The 21,567-nt window shown below is 38.3% G+C and overlaps 1 long non-coding RNA gene across 2 annotated transcripts in view; it reads left to right on the top strand.

Moving 5' to 3' along the window:
- The first annotated feature begins 1,860 nt into the window (after window positions 1–1,860).
- LOC131103700 (uncharacterized) overlaps window positions 1,861–21,567 on the top strand; it is an 80,179-nt gene continuing 60,472 nt past the window's right edge. For both annotated transcript variants that reach the window (XR_009119650.1, XR_009119649.1), the window contains exon 1: window positions 1,861–4,352. This is a non-coding gene — a long non-coding RNA (uncharacterized LOC131103700). The remainder of the gene's footprint in view (window positions 4,353–21,567) is intronic.

Genomic DNA, 21,567 nt, shown 5'->3' with positions numbered 1-21,567 from the left:
AAAATTGGCGATAAGAAAAAAAATGAGCAGAAATAGAATGTCGAAATATTACGGGAATAAATAAACTATAAGTTAATGCCATTTTACTAGCGTAAAATTTATTTTATTTATTGATTTTTTTGCATAAAATTTAAATATTAAGTAATTTTTTTAATCATACAAACAAAATGAAATAATTTTTTGAAAATTAGGTTGCCGAAAAAAAGTGCTACTCTTACAAGAATAAATACTTAATAATTATGAGAAGAAAATTTAAGAAATAGTTGAAAACAACAGAAAATTAATCCTTTTTTTCATGCATATGAAGTTGAAACATTGGAAAAAAATTCATAATATTACGAGAATAAACTTGGAATATTATAAGGAAAATTTTAGTTTTAGTAGCATAAAGTTGTCGTATTAAAGAAAAGTGAAAATCAAAAGGCGATAAGAAACAAACAAGACAAAATTAAGTTGTCATTTTTGGCAAATTAAATTGGGAAAAAATTCAAAAATTATTTAAGAAATATGTTTACATCAAACATAAAACAAAACAGCAGCAAAAATTTTTTTTTCATAGTAATAATAAATAATAATAATAAAATATTTGTTCACTTTTTTTCTTGAAATATATATCCAACCTCTCAGCATATCTCAAAAAGTATCAAAGTTGCATCCTTATTTTTCACAATGCGGGCCTCTCTGGAAAACCACTTGGACACCCCCTCGACTTAACGGGTCCATTATCAGGTCCTGTTATGCTTGCTGGAATTGCAGACGGGGGGTGGAGGGCTGGGGGTTTTGGTTCGGTTCGGCACGGCACGGCATGGCAGGGCGTCCTTGCTCTTCCTCTTCTTCTTCTACGGCGGGTGAGAATTTGAAACGGCATCACCAGCTCCCCCTTCGTGTATAGTCAGGACTTCAGCTGTGACGAAGACAAAAAAAAACAAAACTGAGTCCGCTCTCCCTCCAAAGATACTCTTTATGCTTTGCTGTAAAAAAAGCTTTTTTTCCTTTTTTTTTTTTTCTTTTTTTTTTAAAAAGCAAATTTGAGTAAACTACAAATTGAAAAGACATTTAAGGAACTATTTTGAATATATTTAAAAAGGACACCTGTAAACATGACTTGTAAATGACTACGGGAATACCACATCATGGAGAATTATACATGATAAAGAGGAAAACATATTTTTGGTGTGAATTTCACAGGAGCTCTTCTGTACAGTGGCACTCTCTCTCTTTCTCTCTCTCTTTTCTCTCTCTTTCTCTCTTTCTCTGTAGAGCGACTAGAATAAAAGTTCACCATTCACAAGATTTTGCTCTCCTGTCAAAAACTCACTCTTTGTGTTTGTTACTTCATGCTAATGTATTCCTTTTTCCAGGAACGGAGGAAGTACTTCCTGTTTAGTTTAGCTTAGTTTCCAAAACAAATGTAGTAGCGTTCAGATATGCGCCGCTTTTTAACGTGTTTACTGTCATCCATTTCCACTTGTGACAACAAAAAAGGCTGTTTTTTCCCCGTCTATGGAAGGACGGCAGTGACAAGCACCACCAGGATGAGTACTGCAAGTGAGATTTCTTCGTATTGTGTCGCCTGATTAGCAAGAATAACGATGTAACGGGAGTAGAAAACAAACGTGAGACAACAATTTGGCTAACTGCAACATATCCAAAGAACCGACTACCGTTTGACGCCCCTGCACAACTGGAAGCTCCCTTGTTCCATTGAGGTTAAAGCACTCCAGATTATAAGGCAATGAGATCCTGATAGCTTCCAAGGAGATCCCATCATGATGTGGGGTGCTTTTTCTTCAATGGAACAACAGAGCTTCGGGTTGTGCAGGGGCGTCAAACGGCAGCCGGTGATGTGGAGATGTTTGAGGGAGCTAAATTGTTGTCTCGATTCCCGTTCCTTGTTTTCATATTCTCAGGCGCTATGTCGAACCTCCTTAAAACCCGTTTTTTTGCCTACTGGTGGGCAAACTACGGACCGGGGGCCACATGCAGCCCGCCAAGCGTTTGAATTTGGGCCCCCAGTTGCTTTCTAAGTTCCTTGTTTTCACATTATCAGGCTCTATGTCGAACCTCCTTGAAACCCGTTTTTTTTCCTACTGGTCTAGAACAGGGGTGGGCAAACTACGGCCCGGGGGCGACATACGGCACACCAAGCGTTTGAATCCGGCCCCCCGGTTGCTTTCAAAGTATTTCAACTTTTAACATTCAAACTGGCAACTGTTTAGTCAATGCGGCCCACGAGTCAAAATATTTGCCCACCCCTGACTAGCCTCATTTTAGGTTTCTGCCTTGTATTTGATCAGGAAAATGGCTACTTATTAAATGGTCACTTATTATGGCTACAATATTAGGTAATGTGAATTTAAATGGAACTATAGGGGTGTTATTTCATGTCCAAAGAGCTCTAATGTTTACTATAATCTACAGAAATCTAAAATTTATTAATATTGACTTATTATTATTGTTGTCACTTATGGCTACAATATTAGGTAATGTGAATTTAAATTGAACTATAGGGGTGTTATTTCATGTCCAAAGAGCTCTAATGTTTAGTATAATCTAACTACGGAAATATTAAATTTATTAACATTGACTTATTATTATTATTGTCACTTATTATGGCTACAATATTAGGTAATGTGAATTTAAATTGAACTATAGGGGTGTTATTTCATGTACAAAGAGCTCTAATGTTTACTATAATTACAGAAATATTAAATGTATTCAGATTGACTTATTATTATTATTGTCACTTATTATGGCTACAATGTTAGGTAATGTGAATTTAAATAACAAAAACTATAGGGGTGTTATTTTGTGTCCAAAGAGCTCTAATATTTAGTTATAATCTAACTACAAAAATATTAAATGTATTAATATTTTCTCCGAGAGTCTATTAACCGCAATAAATGAGGGATGTGTACATGTAAATAGAATTCATGCTTCCCTCTGTGAACCGTAGTTCACCTGTAGCAGCAGCACTCGTGCAGCCCCAGATTGTGACGCTACCACCATGCTTGACTAGAGGCAAAATGCAATCATCTTGGTACTTGGTTCCCAATTATTTCGACCAGAATGTCTGCGTGCTGTGTCATCATCAGCGGATCGTCAAGCTGCACACTGAGCACGCTCGGGGACTTGCACTTGTATCCAGATGCTGACCAAAACATCTGTTGGTTAGCAGGAGCCATTCTCCTCCCAAAACAACAATAAAAACCCAGAGTATACTTTTAAGAAGAATTTGGGGAGTGACTTCAATTTAGTGCTTCAATAACTCTGACGTGTCCGTTAAAATTGAAGTGACTTTATATGAGCGTAAAAGGTTTTGATTGATGTGTTGTTCGAGTGCACTCATATCTGTGTTGGGTTTGTTTGTTTTTAATGTGCATCGCTTCGACTGAGCCTTATGTTGCCATTTGGGCTCTAGCTACATTTACCATCTGCCTCATTGGTTCCTTCTTTTTCCATGAGACTTGGACGTCTATCTCCCTCTCCATATAACCCTTATATCCATCTGTTCTCCTTATTCCATGCTGCATTTTTGCTCCCCTGTAATATTATTTTATACCTCTATTAAGATGACTCTCTGTACCAAAACATACACAACAATTTATCTCATAAATTGAGGGGCAGTTTTTGGTTTTAGTAGTTTTTTGTTTTTTTTTTACAAGGGATCAATACTGAAATATTAATACTTCTGATACCAGCTTTTTATGATCAAAAACTGATTCTCAAATTAAAATATTCATGCTTCCGTCTGAAACATTTGTCTATTGAAATGATGGTTGTTTCTGGAGCCGTATGTTAATTATGGATAATAAAGTTTTCATTGTTATTTTAATGACATTATTTTACTTTTTTATTAAAAATGTCGAAAATTGTTAATTGTTAAAAAAATACCATTGTCACACATTTTATATATATATATTTTTATATGTCTTCTGTGTTTTCTGTTGTTGTAAATTAGCATGGCCGCATTGAAAATGACTGCTACATCAATATATACTTTAGGGTTTCAATTAAGCAAGTGGTTATTCAATTATTTATTTAATGAATAACGTATTTAAATGTCTTGTGTTTTTTTATTTTATGATATTAAATAACTATTGGTATCGAATCGGAAACGAAATCAGCGGAATCGTACGTCACTTCCGTAAACAACACAACGCTGTATTAAAGGTATACATGTCAAGCACTAGTTCAAAATGAAGCCTTTCACAAGCTTACTGATTGGCTCAGCCAGTTTGTTTTGTGATTGGCTGTTCTCGCTGTCACTCTTTGAGCACTAATTTGTGGTCTAATTTGCAACACCTGTGTTTTCATCAATGGTCCATGGGAGTCCGTGTTCATCTGTCCATGTAAGTTGCTAACATATTGTGTGTTTGTTTTGCTTGTGTCACGCCAGATATACGAATTTTAATATCACATATGTTTAATTTTCTATAACATTTGAGTTTGTCTGCGTGCACGTGTGTACGTATATGTCCCTCCCCCTTTCTAGTAGTCCGGTAGTGGTAGCTTGTTAGCTAATAAACTTACGGAAGTACATGCTAACCACTCACATTAGCACGCAGTAATAGTCATGTCCCACGTATGAATATCATTTAAACTCCAATTGCAAAGCAAAAAAAAGCACCGCTGTAGTGTCACGGCAAGTTCTTGACTTCTCATTTACATTTTAGAGGAATTTAATGAGCCCGTAGACCTTGCCCAGGCTCCATAGTAATGCTGACTTTAATTGCTATTTTAATGGCAGTGTGCGTTAGCCTCGTCGTCCATTTTGGCTCACCTGCCCAAGCAGAGTTATTTTAGGTTCTTATTGCACATCAAATGATTATTATTACAAGTCCCCTGAGTTAAAAGTACATGAAGGAAGTTAGCCTGATCTAAATTTGAATTTAAAATAACCTTTCCCCTCATTGCGTGCATAAAGGAACATTAAAAGATATTATTGTATGACTCATAGAAGCCAAACATATGGAATTGATGCAGATACTTAATTCTTCCATATTGGGCAAAATATAAGAACAAAGAATAGTCTTAATAATGGGTTTTCTTGATGTATACATGCAAACCACATACATACACAACAGTGACTTCACTCATTCAATCATATTGAATTCACCCAAAAAGAAGTGCTGTGTGTATAATAGTATAATAGTGACTCATATTTTTCTCTGAACATATTGTTTTTCCAAGCCAAAACACAAAGTTGTTATCCCCTTACAGTATTTTCATTGATCATATACAATTATTTTGCATTATTTTCTGCAGGTAAATCTATATTTTCCAGAAAATGTGTTTTTTTATTAATATTTTTTGGCAGAAATCTGTGATGTCATCAGCGGTTAACTATGTAACACAGTTACACTGCCAGTTTTAACACAATTGGATGAAGGTTACTTTTACCTTCACTAAAAACGAAATTAACAGAGACACCACCTTCTTGTTTTGCCATGAGGTATTTCTTGAATTGAATAGTTTTTCTCACTTTCTGTGTCAAAACGCTGCCACTTGTTATTTTGCAGATGTTATCAAAAGAAAAGCAGAGATTTGGTTTGGAAAACGTTTATTGAATTCAAGAAATAACTCATAGCAAAACAGGATTTTTTATTGGCAGAAATCTGTGACGTCATCAGCGGTTAACTCTGTAACACAGTTACTCTGCCAGTTTTAACACAATTGGATGAAGGTTACTTTTTACCTTCACTGAAAACTAGATTAACAGAGACACCACATTCCTGTTTTGCCATGAGTTATTTCTTGTATTGAATAGTTTTTCTCACTTTCTGTGTCAAAATGCTGCCACTTGTTATTTTGCAGGTGTTATCAAAAGAAAAGCAGAGATTTGGGTTGGAAAATGTTATTGAATTCAAGAAATAACTCATAGCAAAACAGGAAGGTGGTATCTGTGTTGCTATCACAATCACGTCTTATGAAAACACAGGCTAGTGTTGCAGATGTAACCCACACTAAGATAAAACTCAACTCAGAGAGACACCCCCTTCTTGTTTTGCCATGAGGTATTTCTTGAATTGAATATTTTTTTTTTTTACCTTCTGTGTCAAAACGCTGCCACTAGTTATTTTGCAGGTGTTATCAAAAGAAAAGCAGAGATTTGGGTTGGAAAACGTTATTCAATTCAAATAACTCATAGCAAAACAGGAAGGTGGTATCTGTGTTGCTATCGCTACCACAGTCTCGTCTTCAATGAAGGTAGAAGTAACCTATTTTGAAGCGTTTGTTAGCTTTGTTTGTTAGTTTGTTAGCTTTCTGGAACGGATTACAATTTGATTTATATTATTTCTTGTTTTGGTTAGAGCCCGACTGTCTGGAATGGATTAATGACTCTAACCAAGGTTCCACTGTATATTGAAAAAGTGTACAGCGTGATTGGTCATGCAGGGTGAAAGCTGCCGCTGCTGGCTGAGAAGCGAAACAATAATTTTCCCAGCTCCGTGTCACCTTTTCACCTTGTTCTCTTTCATAACCACGCAGTATTTTTCTCTGTCTGTGGAGGCAATGTACTGCCCTGCCTGGTGTAACGGACGGCTGGGTAATCAACACATAATTAACTTAGACAGTCGCATAATGAAAGCCTTTTGGCCTTGTGGTTCTTTTATGGTTGCACTAAAAATGAATAATTGTGTGTGTGTGTGTCACTGTTGCCACAGGTGTCACTGAGCGTATTCACGCATGATTCGGTTGTATTGATCTGCTCTGGTCATGCGGGTGTAACCTTCCGGCGAGTTGAAGCGTGTTCAGTACAACGGTTTGGGCTTGGTTGTCTCATTTCATGACATTGTTTGCTGTCTGTTTCCTGTTTGGATGGAATACATAACCTGTGGTTAAAGCAGGGGTGTCCAAAGTGTAACCTGGGGGACATTGACAGCACACATGACAGGGGTTGTTGGTTTAAAAAATGGAAACATTAGAGGGAGCTGGGGAGCACACCTGTTTTTGATTTGGTTTTCCTTGTTTGAGGCATTCCGTTACATCTCAGTTTGCTGTTTTCCCAGTTCTGCTACAAGTGGAACTAGCTGTGTTAGCATACATGCTATCAGGAAAAAAATGAAAAACTTTGTCAGTACACATGACTTGTTAAGTTGGAAGAATACAATATGTGCTTAATATTAGCAACACTTAGCAGTCTCACTATAGATTGTATTATAAGAGCTAATCTAGGGGTGTGCAAACTGTGGCACATGGCCCTCGGCACATTTTAAAAATGCAATTAAACAAGAAAACTAACAAAAACAACACATTTTTGGGGAAATATTACAATAAACTAGTACTATTTTTAGTTCAATGTTGTAATATTAGAAACAAAACAAATAATAAATAAAATGCAATTTTGGAATAATTAAGTTGTAATACAACAAAAATAGTCAAAAATATTATCGGAAAAAAGTCACAATGTTTATAAAATTTGAAAAGCAACAGCAAAAACAAAAAATAACAATCAGCGGTGAAAAATGACTTACTTTATTTGAATAATTACTTTATTTGAATTTATTACATTATTTGGATTATTTGACAAATAAAAAAAAAAAGGCTTGGAAAACATTAAATGTCTTTATAACAGACCTGACATCCAGAGCTTAAGACATTAAATAACATAATTAATTAACTAAAAACTAATTAATTAATCAAAATTAAGGTATTAAGGCTTTTATTTAATAAAAATAGTCAAAAATTTTCGAAGCAGAAATCAGCATTTAAATTTTTTAATGAAAGAAAAAGATTAATCGAATACCTAAAGCGTTGTTGATTAATTGAATGGTCGATTAATTCTCAGTCTGTAAATTGTTGCAGCTCTAATGAGTTCATTTGCATTCTATTGACAAACTAAATTAAATTTGACTTTAATTATTCACATAATTACAATGCCAAGCTTAGGTATAAAGTAGAATCCAGTGTTATAAAACACATAATTCAAGACCCTGTGCTTATGTAATTTGCTTACGTAAGCCCCCCCCCCCCACCCCGAATAGACGGCTCATAACTCTGGGATTGGCTTTGTTTAACTAAGTGCAAGCTATTACTTACAATGAAGAAATGGCGGCGTCCATGAATAGCAGCCATGACGTAAGCCATGTTGGGGACAGACGCATGGACGTCCTGTTTTTAAAACATCCTTGGGCGACATGGCGCAGCGGCGGCGTTACCTGCTCCACTTTCTGTGCGCGCATAAAAAGACGGCGTCAGATAAATCACTAAACTTGTAAAAAAAAAAAAAAAAAAACATGCATATTTTTTGAAATAACACAACTTTTTGGCCTCTTATGAAATATTTCATGCAGACTTAATGGACACAGTAGGTTCTATTCAATTTAAACATCATTTGTCTCCCTGTGTGTGTGTGTGTGTGTGTGTGTGTGTGTGTGTGTGTCTTCCCCTCACCCTCACCACTGGCGCTGTAGAGAACAGACGGACAAAAAAAGCCCACGGGCACAGGCAACAAAAACACGCAACAAAACCCCAATGCAGATGAGCATCTGCGTGGAGACTGTCAATGCAGATTCCAGCAAGGCAAACTACATCTGTTTTTTTTTTTTTTTTTTTTTTTTAGGGCTTTTTTCGCAGTTCAACCGGAGGCAGGAGGCAGTTTTTGACCTCATCTGTCTTTGTGTATTGAAAGCACGTTTGACTTCAGTTGATCCTTTTGGATTCCAGGCCACATCACCGTGCATGGATGATATCTCCGTGTCTGGGCTCCTGAGGATAAGCGGCATAGAAAACTGATGGATGGATATCTCCGGATCAGGCTCTGGGCTTTGTGTTGCGGTGTTCTTGCTTGATAACATGTTACGACCTTCTAAATACATTTTAGAGCCCTCTAGACATGAAATAACACCCCTATAGTTAGCCGGGCTAAAGAATGTGATAGGAGAAAAGTCGATTTTTTTGTTTATAACCACTACAAAGATTCATTCATTTTCTACTGCTTATCCTCACAAGGGTGCTGGAGCCTATCCCAGCTGTCTTTGGGCGAGAGGCGGGGTACACCCTGGACTGGTGGCCAGCCAATCACAGGGCACATATAGACAAACAACCATTCACACTCACATTCATACGTATGGACAATTTGGAGTCGCTAATTAAGCTAGCATGTTTTTAGAATGTGGGAGGAAACCGGAGTACCCGGAGAAAACCCACGCATGCACGGGGAGAACATGCAAACTCCACACAGAGATGGCCGAGTTTGGAATTGAACTCAGGTCTCCAGCAAAAGAGATATGTAATGTCATAAATAATGAATTATAGTAGTGTATGCGACTATAGGGGTGCTACTTCATGTCTAGAGAGCTCTAATAATGTTAAAAAAAAACATTTAGAAGGTTCATTCATTCATTCATTTTCTACCGCTTTTCCTCACAAGGGTCACGGGGGTGCTGGAGCCTATCCCAGCTGTCTTCAAAACAAGAGGCGGGGTACACCCTGGACTGGTGGCCAGCCAATCACAGGGCACATATAGACAAACAACCATTCACACTCACATTCATACCTATGGACAATTTGGAGTCGCTAATTAACCTAGCATGTTTTTTTTGGAACGTGAGAGGAAACCAGAGTACCCGGAGAAAACCCACGCATGTATTGGGAAAACATTGGGGGATCGGCTCCGTATTGATTATTTGAGCCGCACGGTGGACGAGTGGTTAGAATGTAGGCCACACAGTCAGCTTCCATACATTCCAAAAACATGCATATCGTAATAATTTGCGGCCCTAAATTGTCCATAGGTATGAATGTGAGTGTGATTGCCCAATGTCAGCTGGGGTAGGCTCCAGCATACACCTTTTGAGCATAAAACCCATATAAAAAAGATGTCCCAATATATATGTATTTAACCACTTCCACACCTGTAGAGCTCCTGTGAAGTGGTTGGGGAACGGAGTGGACCAAAAAAGGTGGTCATACACATGCTTTGTGTTCCCTCTCTGTGTGTGTGTGTGTGTGTGTGTGTGTGTGTCATCCATGCTATGTTAAGCAAATGTGATGTGGAATTATGTGAGGAGACTTATTCGGGTATCTGGGACAGGCTTTCACATCTCTTGCCTGCTGGCTAACACACAACGCTCTTGCGCAACAAACTCCACTACTTTTAACGTCGTCTTTATCTCGTACCTCTCAACCCACCCCAACCCCACTCTGTCCCCTCTCTTCCAAGTAGATAAACGCGGGCCATCTGATACTACTACCTGTCTCTTGTGCTTCTCGTAAGCATTAAATATTCATTTATTGACATAAAGTTGTACTGCAAGGCTGTGATGGCAACAAGACAAGGTCACTCACGCACCGCAAACAAACAGGAAGAACGATTGCTTGTTTCAATATGTGGCCATCGTTATTATTTATTCATTTTTTTCATGTTTTAGTTTCTATTTTTAACATCATATATTTCCATGTGGACTGCTATATCAACAAATACTGACTATATTTAAAATATTAAGAGTAATTATGAGCTGCGATTAATTTGATCTAATTAATTCCTGTGAAAAACCGTCACCTTGAGGTATTTTTATTTGAATTGATTACATTATTTTGATAATTTGACAAATAAAAAATGGTTTGGAAAACAAATGTCTTTATAATATATATAATAATACATAATAATTATATAATAAATGTTTTAATTTCTATTTTCACATAATATATTTCCATGTGGACTGCTACATCAACTAATGCTGATGAGATAAAAAAAAATATTAAGAGTAGTTAAGAGCTGCGATTAATTTGATCAAATTAATTTCTGTGAAATGCCCTCACCTTGAGGTATTTTTATTTGAATTTATTACATTATTTTGATTATTTGACCAAAAAAAAAGGCTTGGAAAACAATAAATGTCTTTATAATACATAATAATTAAATAATATGTTTTAGTTTCTATTTTAACATCATATATTTCCATGTGGACTGCTACATCAACGAATGCTGACAAGATTTTAAATATTGAGAGTAATTATGAGCTGCGATTAATTTGATCTAATTAATTTCTGTGAAAAACCCTCACCTTGAGGCATTTTTATTTGAATTGATTACATTATTTTGATTATTTGACAAATAAAAAATGGCTTGGAAAACATTAAATGTCTTTAATAAACATAATAAATGTTTTAGTTTCTATTTTCACATCATATATTTCCATGTGGACTGCTACATCAACTAATGCTGATGAGATAAAAAAAATATTAAGAGTAATTATGAGCTGTGATTAATTTGATCTAATTAATTTTTGTGAAAAGCCCTCACCTTGAGGTATTTTTATTTAAATTGATTACATAATTTGACAAATAAAAATGGCTTGGAAAACATTAAATGTCTTTTATAACAAACCTGACATCCAGAGCTTAAGACATTAAATAACATAATAAATATAACTAATTAATTAATCAAAATTAAGGCTTTAATTTGAACATAAGTTAGATTAAATTTACTTTATTTAATAAAAATAGTAGGTAGAACATGAAAAAATATTCAAATTTTCGAGGCAGATATCATTTAATTTTTTTTAAATAAATTAATTAATTGAATGATCGATTAATTCTCAGTCTGTAAATGGTTGCAGTTCTAATGAGTCCAATTGCATGAGTCCCGTGCTGCATAAATGGAATAATCCTCACTGGTAATCAGCAAAAGTCATTTTTTTACTCTGTGGTCTTCACAAGTGGAAGTTGAAAAATTGAGGACGCATATTTTGGGGGTGTCGTCTGCAATCATAAGTTTGGTAGACACTGAGAAATAGTTATTGCAACATCATACATGTAATGTGGATGTTCCTATATTATATACTATATGGTATTGATTGCCGCCTGTGGTTGAATATCTGGGATGGGAATAGTCTAATTCAGAAATGGAAGGTTGGGTTGAAAGCCTCAGTGTGTTTCATTTTTTTGTCATAAGAAAAAAAAAAAAAAAGATTTTTCAAGGTCTGTTGGAAGATTTTTTCCCACCCAGTGAACAAGTTTAATGCCACATGGGACAACTTTCATGAAGCCCTGGCTCTCTCTCAGCTGGGTTCTGTTCCACTTTAGCACATCGTTCCTTCCTTTCCCATAAGTGAGATTCTCCGGTGAAGACTTTTTTTTTTTTTTTTTTTTGGGAGGAGAAAACGCCCCTCCGCTCCTCTGTGTGCCAGCAATTCGCTCAGTGGAGGGGAGCTGAGTAATTAGATGTGAATTGCCTCTCTCAGCTGGGACAGTCCTGCCGACGTCTTCTAATTTGGTCTCCTCAAAAAGTCTGGAGGAGAGCATAGAACATTAATGTTACCTCGCACAACATTGCTGATATGAAACATGCGAGAAATAGTGGAAGCATTTATTAGCCTTTGTCGCTGTCCTTGGTGCTGATCAAGGTAGCTATCCACTGCTTTAGGGCTGAATATCTATCAGTCTACATGATGTATTTGCTTGTTTTAATTATGCGGATGATAAAACGCACTCACTGGGGTCTCTACTGTTTCTAAATGACTTTACCAAGATGAAAACGTTTTTCATGTGTCTATTGTACTGTATCTGATATCTTTATTCCTTTGCTGGATGAACATCCTCAGCGCGACACAAAGAGGAGTTATTTTGGTAAGAAATGATCTCCCTGGTAATAATAGGCTAAAGACAGAGGACTGAGTTGATAGTCAGTCAGTCAGTCAGTCAGTCTGGTGATTAGACTCTGCACAGAACTTATTGCAACTTGCAAAATTGCTTCCTGGTCCAATTTAGTGCAATACGGGCTTGACAAGCTGCTGCTTGATTATTTCCATAGAATATCACATTTCTTGGCAGATTTAAGCAGGCAGACAATTTCTTATCAAATTGTGTGACGTCGCCAGGAGTCATTAGTCATTTTTTTTTTTTACTGAGAAGTGTTGGTGGACAGGTTACAGTACTTCCAAAATGCAGTTATACTACTTACTGTACCCACAGCCTTAGTGGGCCAAATCATGGAAATTTGGATTGTGTTCGACTTTAGGCTGTGATGTACCTCCGACTCTAATATGACTTAGTCGTGTGTACCTCCGACTCTAATATGACTTAGTCGTGTGTACCTCAGACTCTAGTATGACTTAGTCGTGTGTACCTCAGACTCTAGTATGACTTAGTCGTGTGTACCTCCGACTCTAATATGACTTAGTTGTGTGTACCTCCGACTCTAATATGACTTAGTCGTGTGTACTTCCGACTCTAATATGACTTAGTCGTGTGTACCTCCGTGTACCTCCAACTCTAATGACATAGTCGTGTGTACCTCAGACTCTAGTATGACTTAGTCATGTGTACCTCCGACTCTAATATGACTTAGTTGTGTGTACCTCCGTGTCCCTCTGACTCTAATGACTTAGTCGTGTGTACCTCCGACTCTCATATGACTTAGTCATGTGTACTTTCGTGTACCTCTGACTCTAATATGACTTAGTTGTGGTGTACCTCAGACTCTAATATGACTTAGTCATGTGTACCTCCGACTCTAATATGACTCAGTCGTGTGTACCTCCAACTCTAATGACTTAGTTGTGTGTACCTCTGACTCTAATATGACCTAGTTGTGTGTACGTCCGACTCGAATATGACTTAGTCATGTGTACTTCCGTTTACCTCCGACTCTAATATGACTTATTTGTGTGTATCTCAGACTCTAATATGACTTAGTCGTGTGTACCTCTGTGTACCGCCGACTCTAATATGACTTGGTCATGTGTACCCCGACATCGCCAGGAGTCATTAGTCTCTTTTTTTTTTTTTTTTTACTGAGAAGTGTTGGTGGACAGGTTACAGTACTTCCAAAATGCAGTTATACTACTCACTGTCAAGTGTGGGCCAAATGTCCTGGGATATACTACACACTGTAGTGATGGGAAGTTGATGGAAGGGGACTGAAAAGGTCACCATGTGTTAATATTGGACTAATAACGGACTACATTTTACTAATAATGTTTCCTCAACATTTCTGGTCCAATTAATAAAGTTTTACTGTTTAAGATTTATTTTTCTGTTGGAATCATAGAAATTTGGATTGTGTTCGACTTTAGGCTGCGATGTCATAATTAGCCTTCGCTCTCAGCTTGGTGTCACCTCTCATCATCTCCATGCTTTTTTCCAAGAAATGCTAACATGGTTATTTACATGTTACTTCCCCCCCCCCCAAAAAAATAATTCTTACACGGTAGCCATTTTGCCTTTTTCCCATTGCCCCGCAGCTCGGCTTATTAGTAATACATACACTTCATTGTACGGAAGAGACCCCCCCCCCCCCCCCCCCCCCCGCCCCACCTACACAGCGCACAGCCAAAGGCTACAGCAAAGCAGACGTGGCGCTATAGATGCTGCCAGTAAACACTGTTAGGGTGTGCAACAATCGCTTATCAGACAGCGTTTGCCTTCAACCACGCTCACGGGACAGATATGTTTAATGTTGCTTCTTGCGTGCGCGTGTTTGCCAGCCTTGTCTGTGATCCGCCTTAACTTAGGAGTTAGAAAGAGGGCAGGGTAAGCATACAGCCGCCAGCCACACTATGTCAGCATTAATAAGACTGCAGAGGAAGAGAGAGGGGAGGAAAACATACATATACACAGACGTACACTGCAGGGCCCTCCGTGTGTGTGTGTGTGTGTGTGTGTGTGTGTGTGTGTGTGGTTTAGGAGATAATCAAGCCTCATAAGAATCAGTACAGGATGAGTGCTGACCCGGTTTCACCTGGCCCTTTTTCTCTCCCTTCCTCTTTCGCTCGGCCCCAGAAGAGCTTACGCAGGTCTTTAGTAGCACTTGAGGGATTCTTGCTTCCACTCTATTTGGGTTTCACTGTCACTTAGCCAACGCTTTGCTCCTGCCTTGAATATTTGATCAGCAGCAAATGTTCAGAGTGAACACAAAATGCCGGATCACACTTGTACACCAGGCAGTCGTGTTCGGTTCGGTTAAACCCTGACCAATCAGATATCTGGGCTATTTTTCCAATAGATATTCCAATATTTATTCCAATAGAATACTGTACTGAACCACACCGCCATGTTTAAACAAGGATTTTTGGACTGAAGCAATCGTTATATAGTCGCTAATACTTCAGTGAACATAACCTAGTATGACTCTAATATGACTTAGTCGTGTGTACCTCCGACTCTAATGACTTAGTCGTGTGTACCTCCATGTACCTCCGACTCTAATGACTTAGTCGTGTGTACCTCCATGTACCTCCGACTCTAATGACTTAGTCGTGTGGACCTCCGATTCTAATATGACTTAGTCGTGTTTACCTCTGTGTACCTCTGACTCTAATATGACTAAGTCGTGTGTACCTCTGACTCTAATATGACTAAGTCGTGTGTACCTCTGACTCTAATATGACTCAGTCGTGTATACCTCGGACTCTAATATGACTCAGTCGTGTGTACCTCCGACTCTAATGACTTAGTCGTGTTTACCTTTGTGTACCTCTGACTCTAATATGACTTAGTCCTGTGTACCTCCGACTCTAATATGACGTAGTCGTGTGTACCTCCGATTCTAATATGACTTAGTCGTGTGTACCTCCGATTCTAATATGACTTAGTCGTGTGTACCTCTGTGTACCTCTGACTCTAATATGACTTAGTCGTGTGTACCTCTGTGTACCTCTGACTCTAATATGACTTAGTCGTGTGTACCTCTGTGTACCTCTGACTCTAATATGACTTAGCCGTGTGTACCTCCGACTCTAATGACTTAGTTGTGTGTACCTCCGATTCTAATGTGACTTAGTCGTGTGTACCTCCGATTCTAATGTGACTTAGTCGTGTGTACCTCCGACTCTAATGACTTAGTCGTGTGTACCTCCATGTACCTCCGACTCTAATGACTTAGTCGTGTGTACCTCCATGTACCTCCGACTCTAATGACTTAGTCGTGTGGACCTCCGATTCTAATATGACTTAGTCGTGTTTACCTCTGTGTACCTCTGACTCTAATATGACTAAGTCGTGTGTACCTCTGACTCTAATATGACTAAGTCGTGTGTACCTCTGACTCTAATATGACTCAGTCGTGTATACCTCGGACTCTAATATGACTCAGTCGTGTGTACCTCCGACTCTAATGACTTAGTCGTGTTTACCTTTGTGTACCTCTGACTCTAATATGACTTAGTCCTGTGTACCTCCGACTCTAATATGACGTAGTCGTGTGTACCTCCGATTCTAATATGACTTAGTCGTGTGTACCTCCGATTCTAATATGACTTAGTCGTGTGTACCTCTGTGTACCTCTGACTCTAATATGACTTAGTCGTGTGTACCTCTGTGTACCTCTGACTCTAATATGACTTAGTCGTGTGTACCTCTGTGTACCTCTGACTCTAATATGACTTAGCCGTGTGTACCTCCGACTCTAATGACTTAGTTGTGTGTACCTCCGATTCTAATGTGACTTAGTCGTGTGTACCTCCGATTCTAATGTGACTTAGTCGTGTGTACCTCTGTGTACCTCTGACTCTAATATGACTTAGTCGTGTGTACCTCTGTGTACCTCTGACTCTAATATGACTTAGTCGTGTGTACGCCTGACGTCGCCAGGAGTCATTAGTCATTTTTTACTGTGAAGTGTTGGTAGGTTACAGTACTTACTGTCATGTCGGTGGTACCCACGGCCTTAGTGGGCCAAATTTCCTGGGATATACTACACACTGTAGTGATGGGAAGTTGATGGAAGTCATTTGTGGGATATTTCAGCCTTCAGCATCCACAAGCAGTTCCTACTGAAATTGCTTCACTTTGTTAGATGTTGTTGTTTTGTTTTTTTTTATGTAGCGACGATGCTGTCGCCTTCCTTCAAAAAAAAAACCTTGGACTTATTGCATGTGTCACGTTTCCAATGACATACAGACTGCGACGCGGTCCCGCTTGAACTTTATCGTAGGTCCGCTCTGAAGTTGAATGTGAGATTTCACGTTCTACTTCACCACGTCGTGCATATTCAGGTTCATGCACTATTTATACATCTCTTGTTTCCTAACTCGGCAGGCTTCTCCTTTTTGTTTTCTTTCCTTTCTTTTTACATCTCTTTGGGCGTTTCGGTGGTTCCTGTCCACGTCCGGCATCTTCTCTTCCCCTTTACGTCAGCCGACCATGTCCCCCCCCCCCCCCCTCTCTCTCTTCGACTCCTTCCTCCGCCATCATTACACTTGCATCCATTTCATTCCTTCCCTTGTCTCCCCCCTTCCCTTTTCTTGTTCCCCTAGTTTTTTGTCAGATGTATGATTCATGGTTCCACCACTATGACTGTGACATGAATATTTTACAAGAACCAAATATAAATTTTCAGCAGAAAAGAGTGTGTGAGGGGTGGGGTGGGTATGGGGGGGGGATAGAAGTTGAAAGGGAGGAATGGGAGCGGAAGAAGCCAGTTAAAAATGTGTGAAGGAGAGGAGGGTGTTGATGGTTGGTGGCTTTTAATGGTCCTTTTGTGGCACTGATGAACCAGACTGACTTGTATTAATATATATATATATTTTTTTTTCCCACATATATAAGGCAGGTTAAGTGTTCAAAATTAATAAATGTCTAATATTATGTAAATGGACACACATTGCTTGTTCTTACACCGTATGAAGACAATATCTGAGTTGTTGGGCTCCAAGATGGGCTCCATGTTGATTTTTGATGATTTATAGAGTAGCATCTGCAGCAGCAGTGTGCTGATTTTCAATCCCCCTCGGCTCTTATACGGGGGGGGGGGGGGGGGGGGTTATGTCTGCCGGTGTTCGCTATTTGGGTGTGTATAGCATCATCGCATCAGCTATGTTCATCAGCTAATGGTAGCCATTTGATGGTCTCGTATATTTTTTTTTAGGGGTGATTAAAAGGGGACAACATTTCTGGCAACAATTATGAGCTGCAATTAATTAATTAATTAATTTCTGTGAAAAGCCCTCACCTTGAGGTGTTTTTATTTGAATTAATTATTTTGATTTATTTGACCAAAAAATGGCTTGAAAAAAAATAAATGTCTTTATAATACATAATAATTACATAATAAATATGTTTTAATTTCTATTTTCACATAATATATTTCCATGTGGACTGCTACATCAATGACTGCTGACGAGATTTTAAATATTGAGAGTAATTATGAGCTGCGATTAATTTGATCTAATTAATTTCCGTGAAAAGCCCTCATCTTGAGGTATTTCTATTTGAATTAATTACATTATTTTGATTTATTTGACCAAAAAAATGGCTTGGAAAACAATAAATGTCTTTATAATACATAATAATTACATAATAAATATGTTTTATATGTTTTAGTTTCTATTTTCACATAATATATTTCCATGTGGACTGCTACATCAACGAATGCTGACGAGATTTAAAATATTGTGAGTAATTATTAGCTGCGATTAATTTGATCTAATTAATTCCTGTGGAAAAACCCTCACCTTGAGGTATTTTTATTTGAATTGATTACATTATTTTGATTATTTGACAAAAAAAAATGGCTTGGAAAACATGAAGTCTTTATAACAGACCTGACATCCAGAGCTCAAGACATTAAATCACATAATAAATATAACTAATTAATTAATCAGAATGAACGCTCTAATTTGAACATGAACTACTATTCAAAGCTAGTTGGATTAAATTAACATTACTTAATAAAAATAGTCAAAAAAATATTCCCATTTTTGAGGCAGAAATCAGCAGTTAATTTTTTTAATGAAAGAAAAAGATTAATTGAATACCTAAAGCATTGTTGATTAATTGAATGATTAATTCTCAGTCTGTAAATTGTTGCAGTTTTCAATAAATGGAAATTACCTTGATAGTTTTACTGTCCTTAATACATTGCAATGTGCATGCGTATCTGTTTTCTCTCAAATAGGCACAATTCTTCCATAGAACAATGGCATGAACAGAGTGAGCCCTTTGACACAATCGAGTGTATCCTATCAACCGCTAGTGTGCAAATGGAATACTAACTAATAATCATAAAAAAAAACTGTATCTTTTCAGCGTTCCTAGGGATTCAAACATCTGCTTTCTCCACAATATGGCAATAATCTGAATAAGTAGAGACGTTATTTCATGTTGTACACAGAGGGATTGCTAATGGGCTGATGTAGTCACTAAGCAACAGAGAGATGATACCAACGCTATCAAGGACACCTTGTGTTACTGGCAATGTGAGCGTGCGCACACACACACACACACACACACAATAAGAATAACCAAAATAGACAATGCCGAGTCAGTGAAACTGCCAATCCGGGTTTCCTATCTTACATAAGTAAACTTGAACATGTGCTGCTGAACCTTGTGACTACAGTCTGCCATCTTTATTCATGTTCTTATCTTGCTGTACGCCTCCTGTCGTTACATCACACATCCTAAACCTTCGCCCATAACATAGTCCACTTGAATATCAGTTCATTTATTCACATTTGAGTGGCTGAAATTTAATTTTTTTTAAATAAAAAAACAAACAAAATGGTTGACTGAATGGTCTAATTGATTAATCATCGATTAATTGTTGCAGCTCTGGTCAGGACGAAATTTGAGCACTTCTAAGACTGAGCCGACTCAAATGTGACTTAGTCCTGTGTACCTCCGTGTACCTCTGACTCTGATATGACTTAGTTGTGTGTACCTCCGTGTACCCCTGACTCTGATATGACTTACTCGTGTGTACCGCTGTGTACCTCTGACTCTGATATGACTTAGTCGTGTGTACCTCTGACTCTGATATGACTTAGTCGTGTGTACCTCCTTGTACCTCTGACTCTGATATGACTTAGTTGTGTGTACTTCCGTGTACCTCTGACTCATGTGTCATGTGTACCGCCGATTCTAATGACTTAGTTGTGTGTACCTCCAACTCTGACTTAGTCGTGTGTACCTCCGACTCTGATACGACTTAGTCGTGTGTACCTCCGTGTACCTCTGACTCTGATATGACTTAGTTGTGTACTTCCGTGTACCTCTGACTCTGATATGACTTAGTTGTGTGTACTTCCGTGTACCTCTGAGTCATGTGTCATGTGTACCGCCAATTCTAATGACTTAGTTGTGTGTACCTCCAACTCTGACTTAGTCGTGTGTACCTCTGACTCTAATATGACTTAGTCGTGTGTACTTCTGTGTACCTCTGACTCTAATATGACTTAGTCGTGTGTACCTCAGACTCTAATGACTTAGTTGTGTGTACCTCCGTGTACCTGTATGCCCTCCCTCCAAAGTATGAATAATACACAAGTTGTTGGGTTCCATACGACACGTTGGACTATTAGTTTGTTTTCCCTCCCATCTGTCATTATTTCCTGTTCCTGTATGACACGGTGGGCTTTACCTGTACTCTAGTGAGGGGGAGCTGGGGGGGGCACCCACCTTTGATGAGCTAGTATGGATCTATTTCATTGGGGTATCAGCTAGATCCCCACTTGATTGACTTTGGCTAATTAAGTGTTGATTTTATTGCGCCCTGTTTGCATCTCTGTTGGCAGTTTCCTGTTTCCTGGAACTGTTCTCCATTTCCCTCCTTTTACCTCCCGTGTTGAGTTTTGTGTTTCGCCTCTTTCGCTTTTCTAATACCAAGCTATTTTGTCGTGCCGCTCCATGTGAGCAGACCTTTTTGTTGATAAAAGACTTTATTGATTCCACCTCTATTGATTGCATCCTGAGGTGACGCCCATTCAAATATAGCCAATCATAACAGCGACCTTTAGAAACACAGTGTGGATTTTTTATATATGTATTTTATTATGCAAATCAAGTCACCTGTCAATGCCCGACCATTGTATGTGTCGAGTTCGCGATACAACCGATTAGATTGTGCGAATGTCGTCTGTCTTTTAATCTGCTGTTTCAGCACAATGTGTTAGAAATGTATAGGTGGTGCATAGAGTCCAAACAAGGGGGGGGGGGGGGGGGGGGGGGGATATGGACAAGCTAAAACGGGGGAGAAGACATTAATTTTCTCTGACAGAGGTGACATTGTTTGGAGGACATTCACAAAGCGTCCTCGTTATCAATTCCTCTCTTTAGTTTGGGCAATGACCTTCGTGAAATCAGACCCGGTTTGACAGCGATTGTTAAAACGCTAAGGTTGCCAACAATATGACCTTTTATACCTCAGACGTGTACAAGAATACCCCACTAGTGTATCATTCTCCATGGGGGGGTGTTACTTTTGTACCATTTTGCCCCCTTTTAGTAACTTTTTCATTTTCTTTCTGCTTGACAACATTCCATCAGTCACTTTATCCTTTGGTGGAAAAATGTAAAGCTATGGATTCTAAGGTCAAATTAGCTTCAGAGCTAACACTGTGAGTGATGGTAATATGATGGAGAGGTGGCAGGTGATTAAAGGAAATAAAAGGGGGAGATGTGAGGGAAGGGAAGGAGTGATGGGACCACAAGGGATGAAGATGGAGAACAAAGAGGCAGGAAAAGTGCAGACGTAGTACATGAAATGTATCGCCGTGAGAAAAAACTACTTACTGTAGATGCAAAGGAACGTTTAGTGGCTTTGAGATGTATTTTAGGACAGGTAAATAACAATAAAAATAATAATAATGAACATTTTCCATTCATTCATTCATTTTCTAC

Source organism: Doryrhamphus excisus, chromosome 15 (genome assembly GCF_030265055.1).
Source record: "Doryrhamphus excisus isolate RoL2022-K1 chromosome 15, RoL_Dexc_1.0, whole genome shotgun sequence".
Taxonomy (NCBI): Eukaryota; Metazoa; Chordata; class Actinopteri; order Syngnathiformes; family Syngnathidae; genus Doryrhamphus; species Doryrhamphus excisus.
Note: the sequence above shows the minus strand (reverse complement) of the source record. Positions and strands in the feature narration are given on the sequence as shown.